Here is a 5991-nt window from a genome sequence, read left to right as displayed (position 1 = left end):
AAAAATCAAAGAATTGCTTCCCCAGGTGATACGAAGAGCTCTTAACCATTTCCTGCCTGTGCCAGCAAGACTCCTCCCAACTTCTCCCCACTGCGATTCAAGCAACAAGACACTAAAATAAAAGAAGCCCAGGTTTCAGGAACAAGCCCATGAGCCTTCACTTGCATATTTCTAAGAACTGATAGTGAACTTTCAAACAATCTCTTTGGCAGTATTTGATAAACTATTTCAACAGTGTCTCCAGCAGTACAGAGTAGTCTGTTTCATCACACCCAGCCACCTTAAACAGCAAAGTTGCACAGTGCTGTCCTATTAAATAAACATGATTCCCTACCTGCCTTCTTCCTGTGGTGACAGACGATGGGACAGTAACACCTAAAGAAAACGAGCCTGAAAAATGGGCAGTGGCCAAAATATTTGCCCATGAAAAAAGGTGAGCAAACACAACTTAAAAAGATGCAAAGCTAGCCCCAGGCTGAAGTCACAGGAGCAAAGCGGGACAGCCCCCGCCAGGAGCTGCCAGCAGCACACCAGCTTGAACACAATGGCAGAGCCAAGGCGCTCTTTACCATTACTCAATCTGGAAGTTTCTCTAGGCATTGATTTTAGACACAGATTTAAACTGAATTTCTACCAGAGTGTGAGTAAGTGAGGATGATAGGCCAGCTCTCCTCCCATTTCTGACACATTAGAATTTCTGTAGAGTCACATGAAACCCCCCCAGATTCAGCCCATTTATCCATTTTTAATCTAACTATGGGCAGAAGAGCACAGAATTAACTCCTGTGAGAACAGACCTGTGCTCACCCCTCCACAAAAGAGTTCCCTTTCCACACAGTTTTACCGCCGCAGATTCACAGGGTAAAAACAGCACCTTCCTCCTCACGCCTCCACATCCTCACCTCCATCGGGTGCCCCTTGAGGGAGCCCCATGGCCAGCCAAGGACCAGCCCAGTTATTGATACCAAAAAGGGGGTGAAGGCGCCATGCTGCCTGCACGCCAGGCCCAGCAGGCCTCCCCCAAGGATGGCGGCTCTCCCTGAGGGGCTGAGGAGGGCAGCTCAGGCCCTCAGCCTCCTGGGAGAGCCACAGCCACCGAGAAGTCACCCCATGCAGCCCTAAGGGAAAAGGGCCCAGCACCCTGCTCCCCACCATGTCCTGGCTGTGGGCCTAGTCAGGGCCCCTCACCCCGATGCAGGGAGAAGCCACGGCATTTCCAGCTGCCTCACACACTTATTACCCCCAGGCGGGTGCCTGCGCCTTTAAACCCTCCCTCCATGACACCGCCCCCTTCCCCACCGCTGGCCCCGCCCCTCCGCCGCGCGGCCCTTCCGCCCTGGGCTCCGCCCCTTCCGCCTCCGCTTCTTTAAGGCCCCTGAGGCGCCGCGGCGGCGAGTGGCGGCGGTGAGAGGGGCTGAGGGAGGCGCTGGGGGTCGGGTCCTCCCTCCTCTCGGTGGCCTGAGGGCCGGGAGAGGCCTGGGGAGCGGGGCCCTGCCTGGGGGGACGGTGCGGCGGGCCGGGCCTGGCGGGAGGGCTGGGGAGGCCCCGATCCTGTTTTGTTTCCCTTTCCTGAGGGTGCCGGCTCCCTGCTCGGGCGCTGCTCCGTGACCCTCCTCTGTCGCGCGGGGGGCCTTTTCCAGGGGCTTCTCACAGCCCCGGGTACCGCAGCCCTGGTTCCTGCGGGGTGAAGCACTTCATCCCACCTGCGGGCAGCTCTGTACTCGAGCTCCTGCTTTGGTGTCGCAAAACAGACAGGTGTCATCGTGCTTGGAGAAGCCGATAGATGTTGGCAGCGCCTAGCTAGCTGGGGGAGAAAGAGATGATCACTGTTCATTGATACTTTTAATTTACTTAAGCCTTTTTTAACTTTCAGGTGCCTATTTTGACTGTGAATCTTGCAAGCGTGATAGAGAAAACTCTCCCTATTTAGGCAGAATTAGTGCGGTACTCTCATAATTACTTGTACTGAAAGAGCTAACTCAAAAGCAGCTACCTAAACTTCAGATCAGAGAAATAGCTCTCTGGTATCTCAAGTACATTTTGAGAATTTTATTGCTTTCCTTAGGTTTCACCATCTAAACTAGTAATTATGGTATACACACAAGCAGATGACTCCTCAGAGTCAATCTATAGGCTGCTTTACCAGTCTCTCTTGTTTTCCATTCTGGTTAACTCCAGTCACAGAGCTGATGGACAGCACCAGCTGTTGGAATACGAGTTCAGTTTGTAAAGATTTCCACAGCTACATGTTTGTCTTTTGTAGGTAATTGTGTGGTTTAAAGGAATCTTGTGGACTACATGGGATGAGGTCTCATCCTTAAACTATTATTTCTATTGTTATTGCCATCCTGAAGTAACTTTTCCTCATAATAGCAGCATGTTCATATCCCTTCTCATAATATCATTAATGCAAGACCAAGGTACTCCAATATTGGAAAGTTTGCACTGTTTGTATCTATTTTTTTCCCCCAAGAAACAATATAATTAAGTTCTTAGTTTAAAATCAAAATTATAACTTTGGTATTGATTAGAAACGGATTAATTTTTTTGTTAAAATAACCTGTCTGCTTGTTGCCAGGCACTGGATGACCATACCTAAACAATGTCTGTGCCACGTGGAGCTGTCCATGCAAAATGGATAGTAGGGAAAGTAATAGGAACTAAAATGCAGAAAACTGCCAAAGTGAGAGTGACACGGCTGGTGCTAGATCCTTACTTATTAAAGGTAAAAGCTGGTTAACAATTTGTTTTAGAAGATACTTTTTGTATTCTGTGTGAGGAGAATGTTTAATTTGACTACTAGCATTTTTAGTAGCTCTTTTACTGTAACCTCCTTGAGGGACTTGTGCAATGATTTGGCTGTGGGGATGACTGTAAAAGATGAGAAGCAGTGTATTGTCAGACACTTCCAATACAGATTATCTGCTAAATGTTTCTCTGAAGTGCTTTTTAATGCACTCTGGTCTGAGCTGGGAAGGTAGGCTTTGTTTCATGCTTAGATTGATTATTTTTTTAATATTGATTTGGAGTATGCTTTGTCTTGGAAACTTGACATTACCTAGACACTTTTCCAGTATATTTCTGTAGCTGTTTTCCAGTATGCATACTTGTGAGCATACTTAGTATCTGAATCTATGCTGTGGTGTGCTAGAAGAGCCTTGCACTTATAATTTCTTGTCAGTGTATCTCAAGTAGGGAGTTTAAAATTAATATTTTTCCAACTTTAGATGGGGAAACTATGGCACAGGTAGGTGAAATAACTTGCCCTTGGTGACCAGAAGGTTAGGGATGGAGTGGGGTTCTTGTGGGTCCTGGGATAATAGGTCTTGTGAATCCCAGTCCAATACTTTATCTGATAGAAGAACCTGTTGATTTTCTCCTTAAAGAAGAGATTCTGAATCCTGCAGTATCAGTAAGACTAAATATTGTACTATTACCTGAAAGAAAATGAATTGAGCAAGAAAACGTGGGAAAAAAAAAAAGGCAAACTTTGCAACACCAGATCTAGGGCCGATGAGCTTTAAGAATGTTAGAATGGGTGAGAATTGTTATTTGTTCTTGAAGTGTACACTGTTCAGGAAAGTGAGATTATTGAGCTTGGAAGACCCAATGCAGCATCTTGCTGAAGCAGTGGGGAAGTGGAGCATCCTAAGGAGAGAGAAGGCTGAAATTCTCTAAGAGGAGAAAGGCCAATGGAAAGTGGTGATGCTAAAAAAGGGTGTGTATGTTAAGTGAAGAAGAGCTTATCTTTGCCTGTATCCACATATTCACTACCAGCAGCTTCTTGTACCTTTGCTCTGGCAATAACATGCAAGTCAGGAGAGGGAGGTAATACTGTGTTTTCTTTGAAAAAACAATACTGTGCACAGTTGCACTTCTCTTCACAATCCAGACTTGAGCTCATCAGAAAACCAAAGGCAAATAATTATACAAAACTACTCCCCGTTAGTGAATCTTAGTTCATTTTGTATTAAAAATATATTTACCATTGCTTTATTTTGAAACCTAATGCCAAGGTTTACTTTTCCTTCCGCAGTTCTTTCACAAGCGAAAAACGTATTTTGCCCACGATCCATTGCAGCAGTGTGTTGTCGGAGACATTGTTCTTCTTAAAGCTTTGCCTGAGCGGAGGAGCAAGCATGTGAAACACGAACTGGCTGAAATTGTTTTCAAGGTTGGAAACGTCATAGATCCGATAACAGGAAAGCCCTGTGCAGGAACCAGGTTCCTTGAAAATCTGTCAGATTCAGAAAATCTGACAGAGGCAGATACTACCTATTTAAGTGAAAAACTCCAGGAACTTAAAGTTTGTTCAACAGACAAATAGAAGGAAAACATTTACGTGGAGGGCTTTTCAGGTGATCTGTGAGGGGTGTTTGGGGCCCTGTTGTCATATGTAAAATGTTTCAATGATCTTCAGAGTCACAATAAATAGTAAAAATAGTTGCTTCCAAAACTGGATGTTACAGATTAAACACCTCAAGTTTCTAAATGAAAACATGGAGAAAATGTCAGTTAAGTGTTAACACTTCCTCTTCTTGCATGTCGTTTTGCTCAAGCTCTTGATAGTTTCAGAAGCCAGCTGTTTGCTTAGAATGGCTCTTCTGTCTTAAGAAATAGAAGACTATAACTGTATAATGTTTAGGTTGTGGTGGGAGGGTCCATATTTGATTGTTCTATATTTCAGACAATTTCTTTTGGTTCGTAGGCCTATACTTAAAACAACGCTATTAAAAGTTTTGAGAGGAAGTGTAGAAATCTTAAAGCCAACTACCTACATGTGTCCATATTTCCTCTTAGTCACTTAAACCATATGGCTATATTTTACAGTCCAGAATTCCAGAATATCTAAGAAAAACACAATCACTTGCCTTTAAATATTCTTACTTTACTGCTGTTACAAGCTTTGGGTAGCTTAGCATGGTCCCTTTGTGGGAAGAAATCTATACAGAATTTGCTAAGCTGCCCCAGTTGGGGGTGGGAAATTAAGAACTTTCATTAACGTCATTAGCTCTCATAAGCTACTGGATAAATGTTCTTATTTCTGGAGAAAAAAGTTTCCTTTGCAACTGAGTAACTTGTGCAAAGAGTATTCAGTTTGGGGAGAGGTGGAACTTTGAACTGACAGCAGGAAATAGAAGGTGATGAGAATACAAAGCTAAAAAGTGAAAGTAAATACGCTTAGATTTAGTCTCATCAGAAGAGCTAATGAATGCAACACATTGGGAGAGATACAGGTAGTGATTTGCTGAATGCTGTAATATAAAACAGGAAGGCCCTTAATGATTAAAGATTACTTTATCCTGCTGCAGCTCTGGGGATCGTGTGTCCTGTCTTCCCAGACATAAACTGAGAGTGTGCTACTGTTACAGCAGCCTTGTGTAGCTGACTCTGGTTTTGTATTCAGATCTAAAGGGAATCTCCATCAAAACACAGGATTTGCAGGGATGGAGTACCATGCTCCTGAATGGAGGAGAGCGGGCATATCAAAGCTATGAGGAATCCTGTGTGGAGAGGTGTGTGTTTATGTATGTCATTGCTCTTTGCTCAAGATAAGCTGAACAAGGAATATCTGAATAGAATTCCTCTGCTGATCACTTAAAGTATTTGGTTTGGTTTTTTTTTTTTTTTTTTTTGTGGGGGGGGGAGGGCAAATGAACCACTCTACATTAGTAAGCTATCAGTTCTCTTTTACTGTCCTAGCTGTAAGTCCTAGCCCTGTGAGTTATTTCAGTTTCCTTCACATGCACAAAATGTTTCCTTCACATGCAGTTTCAGCTATCCCCAAACTGCTGTCAAAGATTGAACTCACATAATTTGGGATAGAAAGAATAAGAGACTTAAGTTAGCATCAATGTTTCTGAACCAAAATATTACCTTTTTTGAATGCTAGACTTTCTTTCTAACAGTCCTCAAGTAATATCTAATGTCTCTGTGAGATCAATAAGCTGGGGGTGTCAGAGACCTTGATTGAAACTACTCTACTTAATA

The sequence above is a fragment of the Dromaius novaehollandiae genome, chromosome 19, assembly GCF_036370855.1.
Source record: "Dromaius novaehollandiae isolate bDroNov1 chromosome 19, bDroNov1.hap1, whole genome shotgun sequence".
Taxonomy (NCBI): domain Eukaryota; kingdom Metazoa; phylum Chordata; class Aves; order Casuariiformes; family Dromaiidae; genus Dromaius; species Dromaius novaehollandiae.
Note: the sequence above shows the minus strand (reverse complement) of the source record.